The sequence below is a fragment of the Stegostoma tigrinum genome, chromosome 23 (genome assembly GCF_030684315.1).
Source record: "Stegostoma tigrinum isolate sSteTig4 chromosome 23, sSteTig4.hap1, whole genome shotgun sequence".
NCBI lineage: Eukaryota > Metazoa > Chordata > Chondrichthyes > Orectolobiformes > Stegostomatidae > Stegostoma > Stegostoma tigrinum.
The window spans coordinates 33,074,365-33,091,597 of NC_081376.1; the positions used below are offsets into that span (position 1 = coordinate 33,074,365).

Below are 17,233 nucleotides of genomic sequence, written 5' to 3' on the forward strand. Positions count from 1 at the left end.
AAAGTGATCTTTGGACTTGAGAAATAGCGGTTTTATTTTTTAAAATGGAACAAACTGATATTTGTTTGAGGCCAGATCTGAATTTTAATTGCTAGTTGATTTCATTCAAAGGACTCTGGACATTTTGATTGACATTTGGAGATGTATTAGTCTCAAAGTATAGATCTGAATTTAAGTACTTGATCTAGGCTAGCAGAAGAAAGTTTTGCTTAAAACATACCGTACTGTCAGAGTTAGTAGCCTTCGGAGTGGAACATAAAACCGTAAACATCTGTTCCAGGTGGCTGATGTGGATTTTACAGATTCCATAACATTGTTCATAAACAAAACATTTCTACCAGATTCCTAGGTAGTCTCAGTTAACAAAAGATATTAAAAGTTACATGTCGATTTTTGTGGTGCATAAAGCCACAGTCACATTTACCCACATAAGTTAGTACACTACAAATAAATTTCCTGCATGCAAAACACAAAGTCACATTGAAAACTGTTGATTGTACAATATGCTAATGAAAAATGTTTCCTACCTTTATGTATAAAATCAGCATATTCCGATTATCACTTGACCTTAAAATTTATATGCACGAGTAACGCCGTATACTTTTATTATGTCCACACACATGAAAAACTCAGCAGGACTGGCATTTAGTTGTAATATTTTACAAAACATGGCTACTCAAATCTTATCAATAATGGTTCCTAATAGCAAATTAAATTGCCTGTGTTTCTTAGGTCAATTAAGAGCTTTACAACTCATCTCTAATCAGCACCTAACTGATATGTATTCTAGTTAAACTGTTTCACTTTGGAAAGCAGTAAGATTGGCACAGCTAGGTAATTCATAGCCAAACTGAACCAGGGTATCTTACGATTTTCCACAATGCAACATACATCTTCAATACAATTTTGATGGGCCTTTAATTTAACCTCCAGGAAGTTAAATATGGCATCTTGCCAATATTTACACGTCCGACCAATAATTAAAGGTTCAATATATTTAAAGCATTTGCCCATTGTACAATGTTATTTTGAAGGTCTCTTGCACTAAAAGGTGCGAATGGATTAAACAAAGTGTGTGAAATTGATGAGATTAGGCAAGATTTAGGGAGCATAGAATGGGGAAGGAAACTGCAGGGGGTGGGCACATTAGAAATCTGGACCTTATTCAAGGAAAAGCTCCTGTGTCCTAGATAAGTACATACCTGTCAGGCAGGGAAGAAGCTGTAGAGTGCGGGAGCCACGGTTTACGAAGGAGGTGGAATCTCTAGTCAAGAGGAAGAAGGAGGCTTATGTTAGGATGAGACGTGAAGGCTCAGTTAGGGCACTTGAGGGCTACGAGGTAGCCGGGAAAGACAGAGCGCTCAGAAGAGCCAGGAGGAGACATGAGAAGTTGTTGGCAGATAGGATCAGGGTAAACCCTAAGGCTTTCTATAGGTATTTAAGGAATAAAAGAATGACAAAAGTAAGATTAGGTCCAATCAAGGATAGTAGTGGTAAGTTGTGTGTGGAGTCAGAGGAGATGGGGAAGCGCTAAATGAATATTTTGCAACAGTATTCACTCTAGAAAACGACAATATTGTCGAGGAGAATACTGAGATACAGGCTACTAGACTAGGTGGGATTGAGGTTCACACGGAAGAGGTATTAGAAATCCTTCAGAGGGTGAAGATAGATAAGTCCCCTGGGCCGGATGGGATTTATCCTCGGATCCTCTGGGAAGCCAGGGAGGAGATTGCTGAGCCTTTGGCATTGATCTTTAACTCGTCATTGTCTACAGGAATAGTGCCAGATGACTGGAGGATAGCAAATGTGGTTCCCCCGTTCAAGAAGGGGAGTAGAGACATCCCTGGTAATTATAGACCAGTGAGCCTTACCTCAGTTGTTGGTAAAGTGTTGGAAAAGGTTAAAGGGATAGGATTTATAATCATCTAGAAAAGAATAAATTGATTAGGGATAGTCAGCACGGTTTTGTGAAGGGAAGGTCGTGCCTCACAAACCTTATTGAGTTCTTTGAGAAGGTGACCAAACAGGTAGATGAGAGTAAACCGGTTGATGTGGTGTATATGGATTTCGGCAAGGCGTTCGATAAGGTTCCCCACAATAGGCTATTGTACAAAATGCGGAGGAATGGAATTGTGGGAGATATAGCAGTTTGGATCGGAAATTGGCTTGCTGAAAGAAGACAGAGGGTGGTAGTTGATGGGAAATGTTCATCCCGGAGAGCAGTTACTAGTGGTGTACCGCAAGGGTCGGTGTTGGGTCCACTGCTGTTTGTCATTTTTATAAATGACCTAGATGAGGGCGTAGAAGGATGGGTTAGTAAATTTGCAGACGACACTAAGGTCGGTGGAGTTGTGGATAGTGACGAAGGATGCTGTAGGTTGCAGAGAGACATAGATAAGCTGCAGAGCTGGGCTGAGAGGTGGCAAATGGAGTTTAATGCAGACAAGTGTGAGGTGATGCACTTTGGTAGGAGTAACCGGAAGGCAAAGTACAGGGTTAATGGTAAGATTCTTAGCAGTGTAGATGAGCAGAGAGATCTCGGTGTCCATGTACACAGATCCTTGAAAGTTGCCATCCAGGCTGACAGGGCTGTTAAGAAGGCATACAGTGTTTTAGCTTTGATTAATAGAGGGATCGAGGTCCGGAACCAAGAGGTAATGGTGAAGCTGTACAAAACTCTGGTGCGGCCGCACTTAGAGTATTGTGTACAGTTCTGGTAACCGCATTATAAGGTGGTTTTGGAAGCTTTGGAAAGGGTGCAGAGGAGATTTACTAGGATATTGCCTGGTATGGAGGGAAGGCCTTATGGAGGAAAGGCTGAGGGACTGGAGGCTGTTTTCATTAGAGAGAAGAAGGTTGAGAGGTGACTTAATTGAAACATATAAAATAATAAGAGGGTTAGATAGGGTGGATAGGGAGAGCCTTTTTCCTAGGGATGGTAACGGCGTGCACGAGGGGGCATAGCTTTAAATTGAGGGGTGATAGATATAGGACAGATGTCAGAGGTGGTTTCAGAGTTCAGACTCAGAGTAGTAAAGGAATGGAACGCTTCGCCTGCAACGGTAGTAGATTCGCCAACTTTAGGTACATTTAAGTCGTCACTGGATAAGCATATGGACATACATGGAATAGTGTAGGTTAGATGGGCTTGAGATCGGTATGACAGGTCGGCACAACATCGAGGGCCGAAGGGCCTGTACTGTGCTGTAATGTTCTACGTTCTATGTTGGGTTTAGAACAAAATCTAGAATTGTAACTGTGGGTTTTCTTCAGTTTATGTAGACATAAGATGAGCATTTCACTACACTATGGGTACACGTAACTGAAGTCCTACTCAAAAAAAAAACGGTTTTACATATTGCTTAAGACAAGCAATAGCACTGAGGTTTTAAAAGACGTAATCCAGCTGCTTAAGGTTGCTATGACAAATAATTTACAAAGTTCTGTACAAACTGAAAAGTTACAAGTCTATGATAACAAAGTGTGGGGCTGGAAGAACACAGCAGGCCAAGCAACATCTTAGGAGCACAAGCGCTGACGTGTCAGGCCTAGACCTTCATCAGAAACAAGTCTATAACTTATTGAGTACGCAGATTTTTAATTCAACTTGTTTAGAGTGTTATAACACACTGCTGGACCAGGTGGGAGTACAACTCAGGCTTTCTAGTGCAGGGTTAATGGGATAATATCCCATTAATTGTTATGCTCCTCATCTTCTTAAGCATGAGTATGTAGAAACTGTCTTAAACTTCCAGCCCGAATAGGATTGGGTGGGAAACATTTGTCAAGGTGTGAGACTTCTGTAATTCTGTAAAGGAGTGAAATTTTTGTCAAAGTATGAAGCTTGTGTTTCTATTAAAGTGGCCAGGTCAGTGACCTTCGTTCAAGCCAGACACTTCAGCGACTTGAAATCGCATCCTGTCGTTATTAGTCACTTCGCAAACAATCAATGCTGCATCCTATTCTCTTTATGTTCCAAATAATTGTTTTAAGTATCAGCCAATTCATAGAGTATAAAAAGCAGGGACTGTCCACTGTTCAGGTAGAATCGCTTAAGAAACTCATCGCTCTGTGCCAGGTTGAGTATAGCGATCCTCCACAGCTTGTACTTGCTTAATAATAAAGGATTGTGTTTTTGTAGCCAGGTCAGTGTCTTGCTATTGCATCAAGTCCGTGAGGGTCTCCGAAAACGAACCTAACGTTTGGCACTGCCAGCAGAATTCCAACATCAATGGAGGTCATATGTGGAGGACTGAATAAGTGATCGTTCGGATGTCGGTGGCATGAGACGGATGGGCCCACAAGGTATAATTCACCTCGGTCTCTCTCACTAACTTATCACTCATGCGACCCCTCGTCCCTGCGTGGCTTTGGACTGAGGGAACCCCGAGATGGCTCACGATCTTGGACACTGAAAGTAATTCCGGGAGGTTAGAGTCCCCCAGTGACAGGGGTTTGAGTCCCCAGGTCAGTATAAATTGACTAAATAAGTCCGGAGATTAGGGTCCTCCCAACTATAAGTATCAGGAATTCGGAGGTTAGTGTCCTCCAATACTGGGGTTCGAGTCCCTGGAAGTAGGTGAATGATAATTAAGTGTCTCTCTCGCAACCAACCTGCCTTAGACCGGTTGTTAAGAGGGGCGATTCCCCTACACGAAGGTCAGGACCCTGAAGTGGGTGTGAAGACCAAAGCCACTGGAATAGTATACAGAAGTAAGAAAGAAGTAGAAGTGTTAAAATGGGACTGACGTTGAACAAGTTGCGTGTCGGAACCCTTTTGCATCGGATCTGTCCGGATGACCCCAAAAGTGAATTATGGTTCAGACATCTGTCGGCATGCCTAAACAAAAAAAAATTAGGAAATGAGAATTGGCCATTAGGGGGAACGTGGGATGTAGATCTATGTATTAAAGCCGAGGAGGCAAAAAGACATGTAATGCGGGAAGCAAACGGCAAGGGTTAATGTAATCCTGGAGAAAAAGAGCCGAGGAGCTGACTGAAAAATCAAAACTGGCCAGTTGGGTGGATAATGCATGTAGAAGAGGGATTAGTGCCTGTGATAATGAGGGGAAACCAAAAACCTGAGATGTTTTAAAGCTGCAGTGAGAGGATCATGAAATGAATGAACAGGAAAGGGTTAAACAAGAAAGGCTGGAAAGGGAAAAATGAAACAGAGAACAGGGATTAGAGCAACAGGCTGAGTTGACGGAAAATAAAAAGTCAGAGGTACCTCCTGACGTGTCTGGTCAGCCAATATTGTTCCAAAATAATGAGACTGATGACCAGAAGGAGGATCGACAAATTCCGTCTAGTGCCCCACCGCCCACCCACATCAACCCATCTGCCCTAATCCCTCTACCAGCGCTCCATCACCACCACCACCACCACCACCCCAGCCTCAATCCAAGGGCCAGCAACCACTACCCCACCTCTATTCTCTGCCACCATCCGCCCATCTACAACCTGATCCAGGGCCCTCTCCACTCACCCAGCTAGCTCCCCCTGGAAATATTATCCACCCCACTGACCAGAACCAAACTTCGGAAGGTATCACCATTCCGGTCGCTTTCAGAGCCCGATCACGAACCCAGAGAAGGCAAGAGGCTAACCCTTTTCAGACACAGCAGACAGAACACTTTATCCTATAATACTGACATCGACAGTAGTAGTGAACATGACTGGCCTCAACATTACGACCCTGAAGACGAACAATGGTCCATCGAGGTTATAGAGGGACCCGTCGATTCCAGTAATTCTTACTGAAGAAGAAAGGGAAAGAGTTCCCACAAACACAGACAAAGGCAGTTTCCTACGCGGGCAGTCCCTAACCCAAACCCTGGACAGGGAGGCCAGGCCACCATGCAGGTTTACAGACCCTGGAAACCCCAAGAGATGTGTTTTATCATGGTCCAGGCCCCAAACCAAGAAACAAGCCCAGAGGATTTTATTGATTACGTTTATAGGGACAATCCAAATGTATCAGGCCACGCCTCAGGATCTTTTCAGTCTGTGCTGTATGGCATTGACCCCCAGTGAGAGATCTAGATGGAAGGTCCATTTGGGACATAATGATTGGGCGGCCTTTGCAGGGGCAGTTCCCCCAGCCAGAGGCCCAAATCCAAGCAATCAGGTGGGCGTTTCAGAGGACCCTGCAACAACCGGTGGACAGAAGCATTAGAATGTCCCCCTAAGAAGGGAGAGGAGGGTTCAGATTTCTGGGTTCGATTCTGCTCAACATACGCCATCTATGCAGGTGACACTGCTTATAGCGTAGGCACCCTTCACTTCAATGTAATGTTCTACTGCTACAATGTATCCCAGAAGAGGCTGCCACCGCTATTAGGACAAACAATGTGGATTGGCCAGATAACACCCGCCCGCAAATGAGAAGGGCGCTTACTTATTACTGGAATAACAATAAAGAACCTAAACCAACAAAAGGTCAAATACGAAATGGTACAGCGTCCTCCTGGTCAGTCCCGTCACAGGGGCTCAGATACTCCTGTTATAGACCCTGACAGCGTCAGAAGCCATCAAATGGAACCCCAGTATTGCATCCTGGGATGGGTCAAAAGGTACAGCCATGGGTATACCACTCACCCAAATGGTCCCAGTGCACCTCTATTGGCCACCTTACGCTCCTTCCCACCCTTTCAATAACCATAACAATTACCCGCCCCGTAATGGTCCGTCCCAGTCAGTAACACGTAAGTCAACACAGTGTTGTTTTAACTGTAGTGGCAGGGATCATTGGCAGCGACACTGTCCACAGGTACAACAACAAAATAGACCCCAGGGCAGGAGACAACCTTTCTCTGCCAGCAACCCTTTCTCAGCCTGACTATCCTTCCTTCCGAATTTCCCCATATTGACTAAGGACCCTGAGGGCGAGCCGATAGTATGCTTGATCGTCGAGGGCAAGGAAATCCCTTTTATGATTGATACCAGACCCACAGTTTCAACTCTTGAAACCTCTCGTATACACCAGCAAGGGTTTAAGCTCTCACCCGCCTCCATGAACCTTAGCGGGCTAAGTGGGCAGGAGAGACCATACCCCTGACTGAACCATTAACTGTCCAATTCAGTCCCCAGACCTGCACTGTCCAGTTTGCCCAGACCGCTGATTTAGGGATTAATCTAGCCGGAAGCGATTTGTTGTGTTCCCTCCAAGTCAAAATTCTGTCTTAACAAGGGTATCACCATTAAAAACAATGTCATTAAGAGACACAATCTCCTCTCACTCTATCTTCTCCTTTATCCATCTTCTATACGCCTCCCCCTGTCTCCCTATTTATTTCAGAATCCCCTTCCGCTCCCCTATTTCTGAAGAAGGGTCCCAACACAAAATATGAAGCTTTCCTGCTCCTCTGATGCTGCTTGGCCCGCTGTGTTCATCCAGCTTCACACCATATCATCTCACTGAGAGACAATTTTGGGTGTATTGCTCTCCCCAATGGGCTGTCGATTTGAGGCTGGAGGATTTTACCACTCCTCTGCAGGCCCCAAATTCCCATGAAACCCTTTGTTATGACTCCACTGGAGCTTCCACTGAGCTGTTAGCCACCTTTGCTCCTTTTCTGGAGTCGATTGTCACTGTTACCATTGCAGGACACATTGAAAACAAAGAGGAGTCAGCCTTCTTGCTGGACGTTCCCGTCCATCTCTGGCACCAACTGTTTTCAGTTTCTCCCCATATCACCTTGTCTGTAAACAAGGAATATAAAGCAAAGACCTTGGGATTTTTAGATCACCGCTTACATCAGCGGTCAGACCCCAGTGTCACTGAGGTGCCCCAACTTGCTGAGGGGAGCTTAACTTATTATTCCAGCTCTTTCACCGTAGTGGGCCCACTCTGCCACCATCAACCCCAGCATGACCCTTCGGAAGAACACTTTCCCAACCTCTGGTCGGTCTCTAAGCATGAAGTAGGATGCACCCCTGTGGAGCCTATAGAGATTCAGATTATACCAGGAGCAAAACTACCTTCAACACCTCAGTACCCTCTAAGGCCAGAGGCAATAGAAGGGATAACACTCTTGATTGAGTCATTCCTACAGCAAAACGTTCTAGTTCCCTGACAATCACTCTGCAATACTCCCATTCTACCCGTGCCAAAACCAGGATGCTCAGAATGGAGATTAGTACAGGATCTCAGGCAGATCAATGGAGCAGTCCAGCCTTTACATCTGGTTGTGCCGAATCCTGTGACGATTCTTAGCAGCATCCCTGCCAATGCCTGTGTTTTCACTCTGGTTGACTTACAGCATGCTTTCTTTGCTATCCCTCTGGCAGCAGATTCCCAATATTTGTTTGCCTTTACCTTCAAGGGCCAGCAGTACACTTGAAAGCGCCTCCCTCAAGGATTTGTACATTCACCCACCTTATTCTCCCAGGTACTGGTCCGGCAGCTTTCGGCGCTTCGGCTCCTGGGTGTCTCTACAATTGTCCAATATATTGATGACTTTCTCCTTGCAAACTCTTCGGAATCTGCTAACAGTGCAGATACCAACAGCGTCCTGAACGCTCTCCATTCTTGGGGGTATGTCATAACACATACCAAGGTTTAACGCACTCAGCGCCAAGTCAAATTCCTGGGGACTTTGCTCAGTGTTTCTGACAGGCAATTAACTCTGGAACGTATCGCACCCATCCTAACGAACGCTCCGTCCACAATCCCCAAGCAAATGTGTGCCTTCCTAGGTTTAGTTAACTACTGCCGACAGTGGCTCTCTAGTGTAACATTACTCATCAAGCAGTTAACCCCTTTGGCCTCAAGCAAGGATCCAAAAATCTTCGCTTGATTGGAAGTGCAAAGGTCAGCCTTCACTAAGTTAAAAATGGCCCTTGCCAGTGCCCCAGCACTAAGACCCTTGTATAACAGGACCGCCTAGTTGTATGCCAATATGCTAGAGGACTGTGCAACCGCTGTTTAAACCTAGGACCACAGGAGCCCAGTGGCCTACTACTCGACACGTCTTGACCCTGTAGCTATAGATCTCCCACCTTGCTCACAAATTCTTCCCACTATCTACTCCCTTGTAACAGCCGCTTCCAATATTACTCTCCAGCAATCCCTGACAGTTTATTCATCACATGCTATTGCAGCCCTTTTGACTTCCATCAGACACAACATCTTACACAGGCATAACTCAGTCACTATGAGGCAGCTCTTCTTAATAACCCCCTTCTGACTTTCTCCTACTGCTCAACCATCAACTCAGTGACCTTCCCGAGTACCCCACCAGAACAGCTCCTAGAGAACCCCTATGATTGCCTTTTGCGCAACAACTTCTTAACCTCCCCTTGACCAGGCCTTTCAGACGGCCCATTACCCACACCGGACGTTACCCTTTTCGTGGACAGTAGCTCTTCATTATCACCCTTACAAGTTCCCCTTTCAGGATACAAAATTGCAAACCACACAATCACTTTAAAATCAGCCTCCTCCAATCCTCCAGTATCTGCTCAGAAAACACAGCGCTTTGCTTTAACATGGGTTTGTATCTGGCTACAGGAAAGTCGGTAAATATATGCATAGACTCACAATACACCTTTGGCATGGCCCACAACTTCAGCCAGGTATAGTCGCAGTGCGAGTTTCTGACCTCCTCAGGGACACCTATTCAGAACTCACTATACGTCCAAAATCTCCTCAAAGCCATCCTCCTCCTGCAGCAATTGGCCATAATCAAATGCGCAGCGCATGTAATGGATAATACGGATATCAGCAAAGGCAATGCCAGAGCTGGTCGAGCTGCCAAAGACACTGCAACAGCACGCAATTCTATTGTGTCCTCCATGAGCTGGCAGGCATTAAATTGCTCACCTGCCTCAAAAACAACAGGCATACTAGACATTGTCACTGCAGCGTTTACAGGGGGACGCACCTCAAACAGAAGAAATATGGAAGGTGCATGGATGTTCTCATTCTGCGCCATCAGGCCTTTGGGTTACTCCAATCAGCCAAGTGTGTATACCTGATGCTTTGTTGCCTTTGCTAATTGATTGTCTTCATTCTGATACCCACCTTGGCAAAGAGGGAATAAATAGTATTGCGCTCCGTACCTAGTGGCACCTCCAGCTGGCTGAAACAGCCCAGCCTCATATTGCACCATGTTTGACATGCCAGCAAAACAATGTTGGTCAGGGGGTGAGACGATCACCAGGAAGAACACCCTTACCAGGTGGACCATTTGAATGTATTCAGCTCGATTTTATTGAAGTACCACGTGTTCTAAGTATTGTTGATGTATTCAGTAGGTGTGTAGAGGCTTTCCCAACAACAAATAACAATGCCTCGACAGTGGTATAATTGTTATTAACTGAAGTAACAGCAAGGTTTGGAGTGCCTCGACAAATTAGTTCAAATAACGGCGCACACTTTGTAGAAAAGATTAATAAGAATTGTGTGATGCGTTACACATCCAACAATTCCACTGTGCCTACCGCCACCAGGCGGCAGGGATAATGGAAAGAGCTAACAGAACTCTCAAAGCTAAACTGACTAAACTAACATCCGAAACTAGCCTTAGCTGGTTAAAGGTTTTGCCCCTAGCTCTGTACCACATGAGAATAACACCCCACTCCACTACTGGGCTCTCCGCAGCAGAGACAGTCTATGGCAGACCCAGTAGGACACCCTGGCATGCCAATACCGGCCCACCCACCCACATAGGCTTGCATGTTAAGGGTGAGGAAATGCAAAAGTACTTGCAGCAGCTAACGTCGTCTCTAAAATTTCTCCATACACAGGTATAGTGTGCCTTCGGACAACCTTCATGAATATCAGACCAGGACCTTGAGGATCAGCATTGCCCTTCATGGCCACAGATAGGAGATTTTGTGTTCATTTGGGACTGGGATCGTCCCAAGCTTGGACCAAGATGGAAAGGGCCATTTCAGACTCCGACAGCCCTTAAAGCTGGATCCACAATGGATCCCCTCACTGGCTTGCAACTAATCTTAGGACTGAGTATTGTTCTGACTGTGCATGGGTTGGAGGACAATTTGTCTTATAGGACACATATCCAACTGCATGGTAATTGAACAGCGTGTTGTCCAACAGCACAGTCTGTAGAAGCTTTATTTGTAGCAATACCAGGATGGAACCCTCACCAACTCTATGAAGTAGATTATTCTGGTAGGCCTTGCCAAGGGGAGGGAGGAACTTGGAAGAGGGGTGCGCAGGGTAAACGTGTCGAATTGGTGGTTAATGGCCCCTCCAATTGTGCAGGTACAAACCCTAAGCCTGGAAAGGAAGGAACTGCACGAATCCTAACAGCTATCCGCTTTGTTTTAATGGTACTTGAACTTGTTGTGTATATGCTTTAGTAAACATCACTAACCATCCCCATGATGCTTCCTGGCCCCATCGATGTGTAAGAAGAACTTGCACGACTAAAGGAGGACCACTGAACTGCCCGTTTGGAATCAAAACCGGTGAATGTGACTTCAGGCATACAGTGGGCTTGTGGGAGTTGTAATGGCACCCATGTAGAAACGGGGTATGGGACATTTCGATTTCATTCCTCAGACTTCCAACCATTTAAATGTCAATCCTCCTGAGCCAGTTACAAGATTGTATGAGTCTGTTACCTGCTACAGTGTTAAGAAGGGATTTGTTTGTTTTCCTTCTCAATAGGACCTTTTCTACTGCTACTCCAACTCTGACGGTGCTGTTTGCTGTTGGGACTATTGGGCCTCTCACGTCCCTTGTCCCCAACAAGCACATACTCAATGACAAATTGTCACACACTCCATAAGCAAGGAGTTTTACGCTGTCTGACAGGATCCGGTCATCTTGGGCTCTCCCTTGGGATACGGCTTCCTGGGGACTGTCATTTTGGGAGGCTTCTCGGGGTGGTGTCCTCTAAAAACTGAAACTACCTTATGTGTGAACTCACCGCCCTGGGAAATAGCACAACGTTGGCATTGGAGGCAGTAAATCAAGAATTAGCTGAACTTCGGCTCTATGCTCAGCAAACCCAGTATGCAGTGGACTATCAGCTGGCTCAACAAGGAGTAATATGTATGATTACAGGTGATAAATGCATTACCCATGTTACCAATGAATCCTATAATATTACCCAGGCCATCCAAGCCATACAGAGGGACAGTTGGACCGGTACAGAGAGGAACCCTGACCTGGGAACGGATGGTTGGGATGGCTTCTGGACTGTTCTTGGGGCTCATACCTACTGCATGGGTTGGTTATCTTAATGATTGCCATCACTGTTGGTTGTGTATTCATGGTATGCCTGAACTCCTGTTGCAGAATTATTGCTGACAGACTAATAGCTCCCTTCTTGGCCCCGATATAGGTTATCATTGAATGATAAAAGGAGGGAATGAGATGTTAATGGGATACTATCCCATTAAATTGTTATGCTCCTTATCTTAAGCAGGCGTACGTGGAAACTGTCTTAAACTTCCTGTCCGAACAGGATTGGGTGGGAAACATTTGTCAAGGTGACAGGCTTCTATAATTCCATAAAAGGGGTGAAATTTTTGTCAAGGTATGAAACTTCTGTTTCTATTGAAGTGGCCAGGTCAGTGACCTTTGTTCAAGCCAGACACTTCGGCGGCTTGAAATCGTATCCTGCCGTTATCAGTCATTTCGCTCAATGCTGCATCCTGTTCTCTTTATGTTCCAAATAATTGTTTTAAGTATCAGCCAATTCATAGAGTATAAAAAGCAGGGACTGTCCACTGTTCGAGCAGAATCGCTTATGAAACTCAGCACTCTGCGCCGGGTTGAGTACAACGATCCTCCACAGCTTGTACTTGCTTAATAATAAAGGATTGTGGTTTTGTAGCCAGGTCAGTATCTTGTTATTGCATCAAGTCCGTGAGGGTCTCCGAAAAGCGAACCTAACACTAGATCATAGATGGGACACTAAATCTGCACCACAAGAGCCCCCTTGAGTATATAGGTTTTGGTCATTCTGCATCACTTGGAAATCAGGCTAAATTGCCTATATCAAGTGGACAGATGAAAATCATTAAAGTTGGTGACTAAAATAGAAACTGCTTGGAAAACTCAGCAGGTCTGACAGCATCTGTGGGGAGAAGGCAGAGTTAACATTACACAAGGTGAGCTCAGAGGAACAGTCAGTGAGCCTGAAAATGTTAACTCTGCTTTCTCTCCACAGATGCTGCCAGATCTGCTAAGTTTTCCCAACAGTTTTTGTTTGGCTTCCAGAATCTGCAGTTCTTTGCATTTTTATTAAATAAAATGTTGGTCATATTGCTAAAGGGTTCTTGTAACAGTGGTAGTGTCCCTACCTCTGAACCAGAAGTCCCAGGTCCACCTCTTGCAGCTTCCTTCTTTCTCTCCCTTATACCTCATCGCTTCGGCTGCAATTCACAGCTCCCTCTCCTACACCCCACCTTTTTGGTAACCTGTCTCCAAGGACACATTGCAGCACCCTTCCTCACCCTCCCACTCCACCCAATAAGCAGACTATCACCTTAGCAAAAAAGGTGCTACCCAAGTCTCTCTCCTGCCCTCAGAGTAAAGTATTCCTGTATGACCTGTATTCACATTCCCTACTTCCCAGCAATTCTCTTTCAGCCAGGTCTTTGGCCAACTGCTTCCTGCTCCTCCAATCACAGGCTCCACTGCATTGCTTGTTTGTCACTGATGGGCCGCACGAGTGAACAGATCAGTGGTAACAAGACCTTGATGTCACAGAACCAGCCTGTGATTGGATAAGCAGATCCTCATTTCCTTCCATACAAACTGCAGGGTTGGTATTTCTCCGACTGATCATCTCATGAACTTTCCAAACAATTTGGGAATTTTCAGGAACAGAACCATTCACTGCCTCTCTGCATTTTCAGCATTAGCTGAGTTAAAACATTATTTTGTGGGATGCATCACTGACGAGTTCAGCTTAGTTACCCTTGAACTCAAGTGGCTTGTTAAGCCATCTCAGAGGGCAATTAAATGTCAATCTCATCGCTGAGACTCCAGAATTAATAGGCCAGACAGACAGAGTAAGAATGGCAAATTTCCTTCCCAATAAAGGATGGTATTCAAACAGATAGGTTTTCCAATAATCAATGATAGCTGTCACAGTCAACTAAGCTTTATATTCCAGGCTTACCAACTGAATTTAAATCCCACCAGTTTCTATGGTGCAATTTAAATCCATGTTTCTGAACTGAAGCCAAACTAATCAGAATATGACAAAGATCAAACACTTAATTTCATTCTTCAGGAACTAAACACAAACAAGGATGCTGTTACAAAATACAATTCTAATTTGGTGCACTATTCTTTCCTCATTATTGGGTTTCCTGTTTGGAATGGATTCTCTCTGCTTCCAGCTACTAACTGATTGTTATGTAACAGGCATAACTAGTCAGGGTAGGGGAGGTGGTCAGAGAAAAGGGAAATTCACATTTTCCAGATAGAAGCTTTTCTCTCATTTCCAAATTGTCAAACATTCTAACTGTTGGAATGGAAACGGATATGGCTTACAATACCAAATGATACAAACAGGTTATGTACCAGGCCCTTGCAGACTGCAGTAAAGAGTCAACTCCTACATCAATGTTGGACTGGAGTCACAAGCCAGTTTGAGATAGGGCAAGCAGATTTCCTTCTCTAAAGTACAGCAGTGAACATCAGTTTTTTTTTCAAACAACTGGACTACATCATGGGCACTTTAATTGGTAACCTTTCAGGTTTTTGAAACTCAATTAAAATCAAATTACCTTATTCATTAATGAAATGTGGGAATCACAGGCTGGGGCAGCATTTAAGCCATCCATAGGGGCCCTTGAAATAGTAGTGAGATGTATTCTTTAACTGTCAGTCTATTTGATGTAAATAAACCCATAATGCTGTTAGCTAAGGGTTTCCAGGAATTTTATCCAGCAACCCAGAGGGAAAACACAAAATATTTTCAAGTCTGGATGGTAAATGGTTTGGAGGAACACTTGTAGGTGGTGGTACTCCCATGTCCCTGCTGCTCTTGCCCTTGAAGATGGTAACAGATATACATTTGGAAGGTGATGTCTAAGGAGCTTTGCTGCATTTCTGCAGTTCACCTGTAGATACTACACACTTGCTACAGCATCTGCAGTGGAGGTAGTGAATATTTGTGGATGTAACACTAATCAAGCTGTTAGTTGCGTGTCAATCTTCTTTAGTATTATGGACTCAACTAGGCAAGTGAGTGTTCCATCACTCATACCTTGAAGATGATGGACTGACTTTGGAGAGACAGCTGAACAACTAAAGATTCTTAAGTGCTGATCTGCTCCTTCAGGGCATATATATCCCAGTCAGTTTCTGGTCAATGGCATCCCCAGAATGTTGGTAATGGCTGAATTCAGAGATGGTGAAGCCATTGAGCATTATTGGGTCGTGGTTAAGTTCTCTCTTGTTAAAGATGGTCATTGCCTGGCATGAAGGTGACTTTCAAACGGTCCAAAAACAATAGCCTGGTATACTTTGAACAGGTCCAATGCATTGAATCAGTAGTTGACAGCCATGATGATATCTCTCTCTCTACCCAATATGCCCACACGCAACTGAACCTGATTCCTGTGGTTAATGTCAGAAATTAGTGTTTAGATTAAATGATAAATTAACATTTAGAAACTTCTGCTGGTTCCACATATTTCCAAATACTGAAGATACTTTAGACTTAGAAATGTTTGTTTTAAAGATGATAAAGAATTGGCATTCCACTGAAATTCTCTCAAAAAGTCAGACTTGCTTTTTTCTAAGTATTGTAGAAGAATTACGCAATCATTCATATTTCAGGATATTAAGTTCTTACAAAGATTGTAGCAATTACACATCATTAAGGGCGGCATGGTGGCTCAGTGGTTAGCACTGCAGTCTCACAGCGCCAAGGACCAGGGTTCAATTCCAGCCTCAGGCAACTGTCTGTGTGGAGTTTGCACATTCTCCCCGTGATTGCGTGGGATTCCTCTGGGTGCTCTGGCTTCGTCCAACAGCCCAAAGACGTGCAGGCTAGGTGGATCAGCCATGCTAAATTGCCCGTAGTGTTCAGGGATGAGAGAGTTATAGGTCTGGGTGGGATGCTTCAAAGGGGAGGTGTGGACTTGTTGGGCCAAAGGGCCTGTGTCCACACTGTAGGGTATCTAATCTAAATTCCATCTTTACCAGTGGAAACATTGAGAAAAATAGCTAAAATTTGTGCACACGCAAAATCATAGCCTGGGGAGGAATCAACACCTTAGAAGTCAAAAGGGGAGAAAATTGTCAAAGCTACCAATGTTTATAATTTCTACAATTTTGCATACTCTAATTACTTTTAACTAAGCCATTTTTCACAGCATACAGCCCTTGTAGGCACTGGTTGGGTTATTAACACATGAGGCAAAACAATGTTTTAACACATCATATCAAAGGCATTTTTGATTCTCCAGCTTTCTGTACATAAATGATTGACAGTGATGCCAAATTGTACTATGCATACATTATTACAGATGTTGATCGAGTGACAACATAAGGACAGGTTAGGAGGGAAGAATGCTTGAGTTTATTTTGTGAAGCCAGTACTCTAAACGGACTTAAATGTCAGTAATTCCCCACACCTTGAGCACTTATTCTGAGGAGTGCTGCTGATGGGCCAGCTCTGCTTCTGTTGCACATGCACAACATAAATAAATACCTTAACACTCAACTCATGCTGAGAAAGCCCACACCAACTCTCCGAAGATGATTCCATTACGGCGTTTCCCACAGCTAATCCACCTAACCTACATATCCCTGGACACAATGGGCAATTTAGCACAGCCAATTCATCTCACCTGCACATCTTTGGACTGTGGAGGGAAACCAGAGCACTAAGAGGAAACCCACACAGACATGGTGACAATGTGCAAACTCCACACTGACAGTCACCAACGGCTGGAATTGAACCTGAGTCCCTGGCGGTGTGAGGCAGCAGTGTTAACCATTGAGCCACCATGCTCCGTGTGGTGCAATTCTGATGCAGGTCAACTAGAACATTCATCTTACTGCACAGATATTCTTGTTGCCCAATGGATTGATAAAACACACCTGCAGGAGGAAATTAGCACATAAATCAGACATTTCTGCGCAGCATTCCTAATGCTTTGAGTTAGTACACCTTCACTTCACTTTTGCCTACAAACATCCATTGTAATCAACTGTATTAGGTGTCAAGATGATTCCACATCATAGATCTGTACAGCAGAGAAACAGTTCCTCCAGTTGAACCTA

The 17,233-nt window shown here is 44.5% G+C and overlaps 1 protein-coding gene across 3 annotated transcripts in view; it reads right to left on the minus strand.

Annotated features, from left to right (window-relative positions):
• The window catches only part of adcy9 (adenylate cyclase 9), a 166,459-nt gene that overhangs the window by 102,229 nt on the left and 46,997 nt on the right, over positions 1-17,233 (minus strand). The window lies entirely within an intron of this gene.